We start from the raw sequence: 12,723 nt of genomic DNA on the forward strand, positions 1-12,723 counted from the left end.
AACTCAAAATAGAATCGACTATGTAATGTCATTCAAATATTTTTCCTTTTTACCACACTAACTCATTTTGCCTTATTCATTGTAATGTTGACACAAATTCGAAGTTATTAAAAACTTTCAGATTCTATTAGCTGAAGGAGAAGTTTCAGAACGCAAATTGAGGACATATTTGTGTAATTTTTACGAAATATGAATAGAATTCTGGGGAATTTCTAATAAAGTCACTATGGATAATTAAAGACTCTTTTATTAGTAATACAAACGATTTAAAACTTATATTGCCATCTTCATAATCAAAACATTTGTTAGGAAAATGCTAGAAGGAAAAATATAAGTAAATGTTTTCTTTACGTTTTATCTAACTTAAGCGGAATTTTCCACGCTAATATGATACTTTCATGAATTTTACCAACCGTTTTCTTTGTACAACTCTCTTTCATTATGCAGCGAAAAACTGTGTATTGTAAATGTCATAATTTTCTTAATATGAGCTATAAAAATACAATATTTAAAAAATGTAACGACTTTTTTATGATGGATGTAGGGGAGTCACATGATATAAAATTAGAACTTTAAAGCTAGAAATAACATGCAGTAACAATCTATTTGGATTAATTTGTCAAAGTACGTTCAATTCGTGGACAAGGTAAGTGTTATATTTTCTTTTTAATACTATTCATATATTTATGATATAAACGGTCCTATTAGCAAGTTTATACCTTTACAAGAAAAGGGATAAATAGAAAAATAAAAAAAAACATGCACATTTGCCACAACAGAAAGGATAACAATATGAGTGGAGTGTAAATTAACAAAGGAAGATATGACTAGTAATTATTAGTTGTGGTTTGTTTCAATTAACCAGACAGAACGAAATAAATTATAAAAATCAGAGACAACGAAAAAAACGGACGGTACGAAATTTTGTTCAAAATCCAAATTAGGAAATTATTACGGACTTTGTGTGGTATGGATAATAATAGTAACGTGATTAGCTGCCATTTGATAGCTTGCTCCTTAGTCCTCCTTATTTCTATGGTCACAGATTTTGTTATTAGTTTCTTGACGTCGCATTCTCTCAAACGATTGAAAAGCAAATACAATTCTGCATACAGGTGAGTAGGTACGAAAAAAGACCAAAGAGCATGTATATATGTAGTAAATATAATTTTTTTTTTTCATCATTTACTTTAAAGAATTAAAAAATTCTAGATTCTGTCTTCGCAACCGCTTTAAAAAATTTCATGTCGGAAATATGAAGAAGAATATTTTGTAGTTTATTATATTTATCTTCTTCTAATGTACTTACTTTACTTATATATTTATTAATTTTATTTGCTTACACATATATGTACATATTTACTTATAGTAACCAATTTACCATATTTATTTTATGTAATTATCTATTTATTTTATATAATTATTATGTAATTTATATTGCAGAATTAAACAATTAAATAAATGACTGACGTATTAGAAACTCGTTGTTAATCTAGCTTATGGAATTTGAACTGTTTTTTATTTTCTCGATTATTACGCTTTAAATCGGCTTGCTATCAAAACAAGAATTTCGAATTTTTCTGCAAGAAGACTCTTAATGTAAAGACCAGTTCGTAGCGTCTATGCCATCGAGTAAACCAATCGTTTATTTTCTTATTTCGTTCCATTTTTCCATCAAATTTTGATTTTTCGATACCTAATTTATATTTATTTTTATAATTATCCTTTCCAGATATAGCCTTTCTGCGTTATAATTTTCGTGTTGTATGAAAGCTTCGCACACACGGCCTGTAAAATCTCGGTTGGTCACGAAAGTCAAATACTGAGATATCTGCATATGTGGTTTATCCAAAAAAGTACCAGTGTATCCTTTTCCGCTTTTTTGTTATCATCAATATGAATATTAAAGCGGTCTTCTTTTATAGTTAAATATAAAAACAGGGCAGAAACATCCGAACGTTTTGTTATAACAATAGCATCTATGATAAATCTTGTAGAGGATATTTTTGGGTGTATATGGAGACGTAATTTTTATTTTGGCCGGAAAATTAAGCTAGAATAGCTTTGTAAATTTGTCGTTTGTCCGCCAGTTTACGAGATGTAGTTTCTCATGGCAGGATAGTAGGTATGAAAATTCTCCGTTCGTAATTCGAGAGCTCAACTTTGGACTTAAAAGAGGACCATGATATATTTTTAGATTGAGTTACAGATTGAATAAAGAAAGGTTCGGGGATGTATAGCTATTGGAAATAGGTAACCAATTACGTAGCAAAGACGTCCGTGGCAATAGTTGCATAGAAGAAAACGACTTTAATGTCTCCTATTACGCCCATAACCTCGAAATAAAATACGGTTTTCTCTTCAGTTCATAATTCCATACTTAATTTTAAATCAAATTTTACTTCCGTATTAATATTACAGTGTGTCGTGAGTACATATATAATTAGAAAAAAAGAAATCATAGCTCAATTTTTAACAGAGTGAATATATATATACTACTTATACTTTGCAAGCGTTTGAGGGGACGTGAGGTCATATTAAAAATATATTGACGGAATCTTTGCCAATACAAATAATAAGAATGAAAGCGCGAGCTGTTAAATGACTGCTAAATTTCTACTTTTATTCATAACAGAAACACGAGAAGTCCGTAAGAACTTCTCGTAATTTGAATTTTGAATAAAAGATCGGATCATCTATATATTTCGTTGTTTCGTTGCAATTTTGGTGAGAATTTGAAAAAAAACTGTAGATAGCATGACGTTTAAACAAAAAATTCTCTTTGTCTCTTCCTTGTGTTTCTTTTGTTTATTTATACACAGATCTTGCTTTTCTTATTCCTTCTTCATTTTTTGTGGTTCACGAAAGTTAATTCCTAATATTCAACATAAGATTTATTTTTAAGGGTCTACTTAACGCGGCTGTTATTTTATTGGAGCTGAATTTCATGTGTAAATAGATGAACAAAATAAATAGGGGATTACTACTAAGTATTTGAAGCTTATTTTAGACAACATTCGCAAATTTCATGATTGATTTAAGGTGACCGATAATCATCTTTTAATATGCGCATTGAACTCTGTGTTAAATTATGGATATAACGACGCTTAAAGTCGTTTTTTGGATTAATGTGAGCATAAGAAATTGAAAATCTGTATTAAGGACCATTGGCAAGCGATAAACAATTCAAATCAAACCTGCAAATGCAGCTGATGAGTAAAGAAACTTGGTTTTACAATATCAACAAACGTCGATGGAGAGGACCTGTTCAAGAAATAGATTAACTTTCAATCGAATGGCATCCCAATATGATAATGTAATTATAAATCAATTAATCGTGTTATTATTGTTGCGCTGGGTAGTGGAGGACCTTCAGGTTAATTTATGGAAGGCTTGTTATTTCTTTTACAATATAATGTTTTTCTATATTATTGTTCACACATTTTGAATGTAAATTAGCATTTCAAGAATCAAAACAGTCAATACGTGTAAACAAAAGTCGTGTTTTCCAATGGCGTTTTTTGCTGCATACGTTATTGTCCGTGATAAGTAGATGACAATATTCCTCATTCAAAGGAAAGTTTACCATTTTCTTGGTTCTATGTTACCACTAATATTGCGGTCACATCATATTTATTTCATAGTTAGTAAAAAATGCCATGTTAATTATGAATGAGAATCTGTAATGAACTACAACGACTGATTGTCACTCAATTGCAGCAATATTTGAATCAAAATAAGCAAATAGTAGTAGGGGAGTAAAAAATAACAATTTATGCCGAAAAAACACCAATGAAACCATTGCAAATGCAAATGCATAACTAATGGACTCCACCATATTCACTCTTATTATTGGAAAGATAAAATCCTTACGTTAATGTGGAATTCTACCATTCTTTAAACTCAATAAAATACATTTGCAAGATCAAAATAATGTTAAAAATGTTGAATTTGGTTGGTGAATCAATTTGTATCAAAAAGATCATTCTGTCAGAACAACCGACGGGCTCTGGCGTATATACTTTTTCCAGTCTATAATCAAAGTAGTATTCTCATTGGACGATGCGTCTTTAAAATGCACAAAGCGCTGTATTGAATCCACAGAACGCAAATTAAGAAATTTGAAATAAAAGTTCTGTTTATTTCTCTGCTAATTTACTTCAGATTTGTTTGAAACGAAGTTCAACGACTGTGCTAATTATTACCCTAAAAAATTAGGCAAAGCGAAAAGATTTGTAAAGCAAAAGTAAGAGGAATATTCCAAAGGCAATAAATGTATTTACGAATTCAGTTAACTAGCACGTTGATTGCTTACTTTGAATGCTGATCGTAGTTTTGAAGAAGAGTAAAGGAATATGTAGGAATAGTGTAATTCAGACGTGTGTTCACAAATCGTAACACCGGTTAATATCTATACGTTACTCTCCGTAAGTCATTCGTTTTCGGTCGATTATTGGAACAAGTAATTTGATTTAGAATAATGTTTTGTTTGTTATTTTTTGATATTTTATATTTTTAATATATATTCCCTATGGACTAGTACAGGGTGCACTAGGTTCAATAAGCGTTTATTTTTTGTCGAACGAGAAAACCCAATATTAGTGAGATTGCGCAATTCGTCATACAGAACGATTTATAGAGACGCTGGAAAGTAAATTATCTGCCATCCAATCTAGTATTGTATTAATATAAACAACTAAAACAACAACCAAAAGTTCTTTTAGCTCATAGAAAAATAACTCATTTTTGCATGCTTTTACTCTTTCCATTCTACTTTGTCTATCGTTTATTTACACATTTAAATAATAATAAAAAAAATTGTTCACCGTGTGCTAAAATGCCAGGCAGGTCATAATTATATTTAGGGTTCATGTTTGCAAAAAGGTTAGCAATCTCCTCTAAGTTAACCTTCTAGGCAGAGTACTTTTTGTTGAAAAAATACATTGTAGTACCTCGCTACGAATTTTTGAAAACAAAAATTAAGCTTAACCAGACATGCAAAGGCTGCAGTTCAACAAAAATCAGATTAACACATAATGTTCTAAAACGAAGGCTGGGTTTCCACCAAAAATTTAAATCATGACCTGGTCGTTTCCAATCCCACGATTGCGAGCAATGCAAGTTCAGAAACTTCATTTGCCATAAAAAGATCACATTGCACTTATACGTTTATATCGACAGACAAGTTGAGCTATGGCAAAATTTTTTTAAAGACAAGGCCGTACCTTTTGCGCAGTTTCCAAAACTTAAAAAGGAAATCGAGCGTTTAGTGAAGTTTGGTGAAATTATGTTAATACCCATTAAATCTAGTAATTGGGTCTCTCTCATTACGTTCGTAAACAAGCCCGGCCGGGTACTAAATTTCTGTGTAGACTTCAAAGAAACTGCCAATGCACAAATTGATACTGATCAACAACTCAACTATCGACTAGAGGAACTTTAGTTAATATCTTTCGCATTGGAAAATATTTCAGAAAATTGCATTTGAAAGAAGCATATTTACGATTTTTTTTTTTTTAATATGAAGCAGTCACTGATGGCATATCCGCTATTCTTTTAAACACTAAGGATCAGTAAGAAGAGAGAAAAGAGAAAGAAGCAAGAGAGTGACGGTTGCAGCCTAGTTCCCCATTTACAATTTTATTCCTTAAGGACAGACAACCAAGGTAAACTCTACCACGCTGAGATTTGAACCAGCGAACGCTGGCTTGGTAGTTGCGATTCTTACCTATCATACGTATATTTAGAAAATAAGTTTGACGAAGAGTCCAAGGAGATTTGGATTATAATACTAAACTGAGATTTTTCCCGTTCCAGCGTCTACTGTACAAAATTGCTAGTGCACTACCTATTTCCCAAAAACTTGTTGAATAATTTGCCCTCCGATCAAATTATTTGTACGAGATCGTTAGTTCTATTCAAATGTTATCAATTTACATGCATCGCTTTGGAAACCTAACGGTTGTAGAGCAATTTAGGAGAATGTTACGAATAATATTAGTTTGGGGAAAAAGAAATCTATTATTTTTTCTGTAGATGGCTGCACTGATAGATTTCTCGTAAAGTATCGATCAAACAATTTCAGATACTGTACATTTACATACTGTACATTTCGCAGTAAAAAAAATTCTTTTGCTGTTTTTTGTTTGGTGCATTCAGTTGTGAGTTACAGTGTGTTAAAAATGTAAGTGAACAAAGAGAAAATTCGGTACATTTTACAGTTTTTCTTTGACAAAGGCGAAAATGCAAGCCAGGCGGCTAAAATTGTGAATGGTGTTTATGGTTCCGATACTGTAACAGCCAATTATGTGCAATTTTGGTTTCGTAGATTCCGTTCAGGAATTTTTGATGTTAAAGATGTACCTCGCACAGGTAGGCCGGTCGTCGAAAATGTCGATAAAATCGGGGAAATGATCGAACTTGACCGGCATGTTAGCAGTCGTAACATCGCCCAGGAGCTAAAAATCGACCATAAAACAGTTTTAAACCATTTACACAAAGCTGGATTCAAAAAGAAGCTCGATGTTTGGGTGCCACACCAATTAACAGAAAAAAACATGATGGAACGAATTTCCATCTGCGAAGCCTTGGCCAAACGGAATGAGATAGACCCATTTCTTAAACGGATGGTGACTGGAGATGAGAAATGGATCACATACGATAACCCTGTGCAAAAACGATCGTGGTGAAAGAGCGGTGAAGCACCTCAAACGGCCGGGAAGGTTTTGCTATGCATTTGGTGGGACTGGAAGGGGATTATTTATTATGAGTTGCTTCCATACGGCCAAACGCTAAATTCTGATCTCTACTGTCAACAACTGGACCGTTTGAAGACAGCGATTGACCAGAAACGGCCAGAATTGGCCAACAGGAGAGGTGTCGTGTTCCACCAGGACAACGCTAGGCCACACACATCTACAGTGACTCGCCAGAAACTTCGGGAGCTTGGTTGGGAAGTTTTAATGCATCTGCCATACAGTCCGGACTTGGCACCAAGCGATTATCATCTTTTTCTTGCATTGCAAAATTTCTTTAATGATAAAAAATTGGAATCTAGGGAGGATTGTGAAAATCGACTACTAGAGTTTTTTTGCAAATAGAGACCAGGACTTCTATGAGAGAGGCATTTTGAAGTTACCTTTAAAATGGCAACAAATCATACAACAAAACGGTGCATATTTGACCCAAATCGGACAATCCGAAGCATGTTAAATAAAGTTCTGAAGTTCATATAAAAATAATGGATTTCTTTTTACCCAAACTAATATAATGACGGAGTATAAGCGAGTTCAAGTTATAAAAGTATTTGAAGCAATTAGAAGCGTTTCGAGAAAAAATATGTTATTACTACAATTTTATGCTTAATTTTGTTACAGTAGCAGCACATTTCTAAATCTTTTACATAGAAAAAGCGTTAGATTCAACTAGAGCGCCGCTCAAAAGAGAGCATTTGAAGATTTTATTATTACTACTATAATACTTTGAGACTAATGGAATAAATTGTTGGACTAAAGCAAAACGAATTGAGCGCTACCGACATAGACTAAAGGCTCTATTTTGGAATAGAAGATTAGATGCTGAGCATCTCCGAATTTCGAGAAAGATGTTGCGTTCTGTAGCTGATTTCACGACGTCCATTGGATTAGTTGCGCGGTATGCGATTCTTCTAATGAAGTAAAAGTTCAGACGATTACAAAGAATGTACTTTATTGTAAAAATATATCCACCGTAAGAAGAAAAGTGTTGCAGAAAGTGTGTTGCAAATTTATGATTAAGGCGAATTCTCACAAAAGTTTTTCTCTTAATATGTTCAATATTTTTGATTTGATATGTTGGGGAAACTGGGTGAAGGCTAACAGAGAAATAATGCTGATAATAGTACTGTAGGTTTGGTTCCCTAACTTTCTCTGAAATTTTCCTTCCGACGTTTAATTAGTGGTGCAGAAGCAGATTTCGCTGGTCGATCCCTGGACTCCCTTGCAAATAAACCGACATGCCTGGGTAGCTAAAGCGTTTTCATTTTATCAATGCAAGTTGTGATGGCAGTTCTTAATTTGTTAATGGTGGTCCAGCTAGAAATCGAGGGACTTTATATAGCTTTTAACACCAAGCAGACTGTCCGTGACATTGACAATTTTGAGCGTGTTTTTATGAGAAAAGTTCATAGCTTTAAGGACAGCCCTAGGCTCGATAGTGAAAGTTGCAGCACTTTCGTGAAATGTGTGATTGAACTGAACTTAGTTTTCTTCAACTAGATTCCTGAAGACGTAATTTGGAGTGTCTTCTTTTTTGCACATAGAGAATGAAATGTCACAAGAGTAGTCTTTCGAAGCTCATGGAGGCTTAACACGAAAATTGCTAAGAATTTTTTAAATTTCTTCGCGATAGCGACAAACTAGCCAACTGCGGATATTGGCCTTTTAATTTTTTTGGCAATAATAGCCTCTTTCACCCCTCCGCTGGAAATAGATTTATTTGAGTTAGGAAGCTTGGGATGATTTTAGCTTGTAATCAATTTAAGGATGTTGATATTGATTAACTTAAGGATGTTGTTGTAGCTATTTCTATAAATTCCTAAAAACAAGCATTTTGCTAATGTTAATAAAACCTTTAACATATGCATTGCTTTTTCAAACAATTTACCGTATATTAGTTAAAATGAAATGTTTTGGATGCGGACGGTATGGTTTTCAACGACATATGTTGGAGAACGTGAGTACAAGAACATTGAGTGCCTGCACATTTTTTATTGGCGAAATATTATTATTATTAATCTTTTAGTTTTATCACGTATATATTCTGCTGTTTAAGATAGTAATAGTAAGCTGCGCAAACGCTGAACGAAAATTTTGTTAATTTTTGAGCGATATCAACCGCCTTTTCTTTTACTTAGTCTATATTATTTATTTATTTTATTTAAAATTAGATTGTTTATAAAAACCGTGATATGGTTAATTCAATTTATTAAACTTTATTTTATATATTTTTTTCATACATATCAATTTGTAAACCAATTTCTTTTTCCAATTTTATATTTGGTTTGTTTACATACTTACTTTCCTTCGTCTCATTTGGTATTATTTTGATATACATGTACCGATAATATCAAAAATATTTAATTATGCAAGGAACGAGAAACTCGGCTCGATACGAAAACAATCGAATGAAAAGATGTTAGTATCGTTTCAGTTCTTCGTATCGTACCGTAACTTGATAACGGGAACAGTTAATCGACCACCGATATGCTTCCGTCGCATTTATAATCGACACAGGAGAGTCAGTATCAACGTCAAATTTTGGGTCGTCGGTGTTTACCGGGTTTATCGGTTGTATGACTTAGCTTATATTCTTATAAAAGTAGCATATTATTATTTAGTAGTATATATATTATTCTTAATAAAGTATTATAAGTAATAATTCTATGTGAGAGTTTCTATTTGGTTTACTTCATTTCTGGCTTTGGAACACATTTTTCAAATGTTTGACTTTCTGCCTATTATTTTTTATGTATAAATCACATTTCTTGCTTTTGTATATATATGGATTTGTTCGGTGTTGTCATAGCTTAAATATTTTTTCTCCATTTGTGATAGTATCTTTCTGGTTCTTTCTTTTAACTACTTCTTTTGCGCACTGTAATATATATTTTTTTTGATATTTTGAACGTGAGAACTATAAGCCTCCACCTTGCTCTACTGCCTCAAACGTTAACCACCTATCCAAAGTCAAGGTTTTTTGATGTTTTGCCTGCGATGATTTGCAAGTCGGACAACAAACTGGTTGCGAAGATTTTTGCTTAGATATTTACCACAGTTTGTTGACGCACGTGTTAGTGACACTAAATGAAAATTACTTCCTCTGGATGTCCATGGCTGAAGATGTACGTAGGGGATTTTAAAAACGTTGAGTTTTGCGCAGTGGGGACGATTTAAACGAAAGGTTTAATTTTTGACCCAGAAAAGGAAGTCTTTTGGCAATAAAAAAAGCTTAAATTAACTTACGAAAAATCAACCGTGTGCTTCTCTTTATAATGTTATTTTGAAGCTATTGTAAAAATATGGATGAAAAATATAAAAAAACAGGAGTTACATTATGCTTGCCATTCTGAATAATCACATATGAAGAAGAGTGCCTTCGAAGCTTTGCAATGGTTTATAAACATCTCTATATATGGCATAATATGGTTTGTGCCATTCCATGCGCTATTATGTTCAAATATTATAGCGCAATCTCTTCCCTTAGGAATTTTTTGCTAGAAGGCGCCGTTATTAACGCACCTGTCGAAACCAGGCACGCTCGTTTTCCACTTAACATGCTGCGAAATAACAGAGAAAATAACAAGAAGATGTTTCGTGACCAAATTGATAGACCAATCCAAAGCTACATCCTAAACCTTTAACTTCTTAGCAGTAGCATTGCTGGCTTTCGAGGCGCTCTTATTCTCGTATCGACAGTCATTGGTTTCAAATTGCTTACTTTTTTTTCCGCAAACGCTTTCAAATGAGCACGAATACTTTAAAGACACCTGTTAGTGTTTAAAGGGAAATCAACGGATGAGACATTAGGCTGAAACTTCCTCGCATGGATTCATTTAAAACACGCAACCCTTTTGTAACGCTTGGTAGAGAGCGTGAAACTTCATGGGAAAAACTTCTTTCAAATAATATTTTCTTATATATTCTAGGTAATTCAAAGCAACTACTAAAAAATAGTTTCGTGGAAAATCACAGCTACGTAAATCTACTAGTTCTGCGCATAAACAATAAATATGCAGTCTAATTAGTGATCAGTTCAGTGGGGTACCAAAAATGTTATATGACTGTCTTTTAATCGTTCAATGTTATTTTTATACTCGGACAGCAATCGCGCAACGGAACCTTTCATTTTCACCGTTTGAAATAACTTTCAATTTGGAATTGGCCACCATTTCAATTTCTAAAACGGCTGCAAACAGTGAAGTAAAAAATAGTCGAAGAAATTTTCTACTAAAAAATCTTGCTAGCACATGAAGCAACCTTCTTTAAGCAAGCAGTGGCCTTATCTAGCATAACCTTTAAATAAAAAAATGGTTAGAATTACCACAAACTGCTTGATGAAACAATAAAGCAAACCAGCTTCAAAAAAATGTAAAGTAAACTTTAACAAATTTAATGAAGTATATCACGGTTTATATAAATTGTTTAATTACTTTTTTTTGAATAGAAAGGTTGATATATTTATGATTTGGGTATTAAAACTGCCCGTCCGTATTCTGCCCAAACAGGTCCTACATATCACCTTTCCAGAAGACTTTTGAAACAGATTCTAGTAATCCTGCATTTCCATTTTTTGAAATTCCCAGAATTAATGTACTTTTGTTAATTCCTTATTCATCTACCCCTTTTAGTTCACATTGAAAAGTACTAAATTTTACGTTCAACAAATTTCAATCAAAACGTTTCATATCAAGATATATGAAAAGATGTTGTACTATAAATCAACTATGTTGTAGTTTATTGTATTTATATCTGACTAATTTAGTTATTTTATATAGACATTGAATCATTTTATTTGCTAACAAATGTTCGTCGGTCCGAGTAAGCATCATTTACGAAAGTGTTAGGCGCCTAAACTGAAAAATTTATTCTGCTTACCTAAATTCAGCGATCATGAAGTTTGGTTAAAGTCTGGTCTGTACTCGTCGAAACTTTTTCACAATTCCTTCCTTCTTGGTGTTGTCTTAAGAGACATATCACCTTCTTTCCCGCTTATGCATTTGAATTTGCTACTATTCCCGACGTTTAATTTATTGGGCGAAAATTCATAGTAAGCAGTAATAAGAAACTTGATCCTATATTCCCCCAAACACTATTATTTTTAAGAAACCTGCTGCCCCTATTTATGACGTGAAAATGTCTAAACCTACTGATATGGTCACATTGTTGGGAGACTTCAATTTGCCACACTTGGTGTTATAGTGATAATTCAGGCTTAATGGTCCCCACTTTAACATCTGATAGAGCTATTGTGTTTTTCAATAAATTATTTGATAGTAATTTGCTTCAACACAAACGTACTTTTAACTGTAGCTCTAAATCGTTGTCCACATTTAAGTTTACCTGAGGATCCGTATCAACTAACCAATTTCATTTCCTTTCATTACAGACATGATGGTCCGTTGAACCACTCAAATGTATCAAATCAAACTTCCTCAAATAAACAATTTGATTTTAATATAACGAATATCGTACTGCTTAAATCTCATCGTTCACATATCATGCTCGATTCTTCTGCTGGGAATATTGAAACCCTACTATCATCGTTCTATAATATATTAAAGCTGGCTATTTCTGCATATAACAAATATATTAAATTTAACAAGAAATTTGAACCCAACTTCCGCCAATAAACATTATGTTTAAATCTCATCTTCCACACATTATGGTTGATTTATCTGCTGGAAATATTGAAACCTTATTGTCTTCCTTCTATAAGATATTACACCTAGCTCTTTCTGCGTCCGTTGCGATCAAACAGCCACGCCATCGAAGCAAGTGCGTGCCATGGCTTAACAGGGGGATTAAATATTACAAAAATGGGAAAAACAAACTTACCAAAAAATTTATGAAAAGTGGTTCTGCTTACAACTATTTTGCTATTCTGTTGCAAGGCATAAATTTAATTACCTCAACCACCAATATTATTTCAGATAACCTCTCTGCTTCTTAATCTCAAATATTTTTC

General features: G+C 33.0%; 1 protein-coding gene across 2 annotated transcripts in view; it reads right to left on the reverse strand.

Moving 5' to 3' along the window:
- The window catches only part of LOC119643437 (paired box protein Pax-6-like), a 73,380-nt gene that overhangs the window by 3,679 nt on the left and 56,978 nt on the right, over positions 1-12,723 (reverse strand). The window lies entirely within an intron of this gene.

Source organism: Glossina fuscipes, unplaced genomic scaffold (assembly GCF_014805625.2).
Source record: "Glossina fuscipes isolate IAEA_lab_2018 unplaced genomic scaffold, Yale_Gfus_2 60803, whole genome shotgun sequence".
Lineage (NCBI taxonomy): Eukaryota > Metazoa > Arthropoda > Insecta > Diptera > Glossinidae > Glossina > Glossina fuscipes.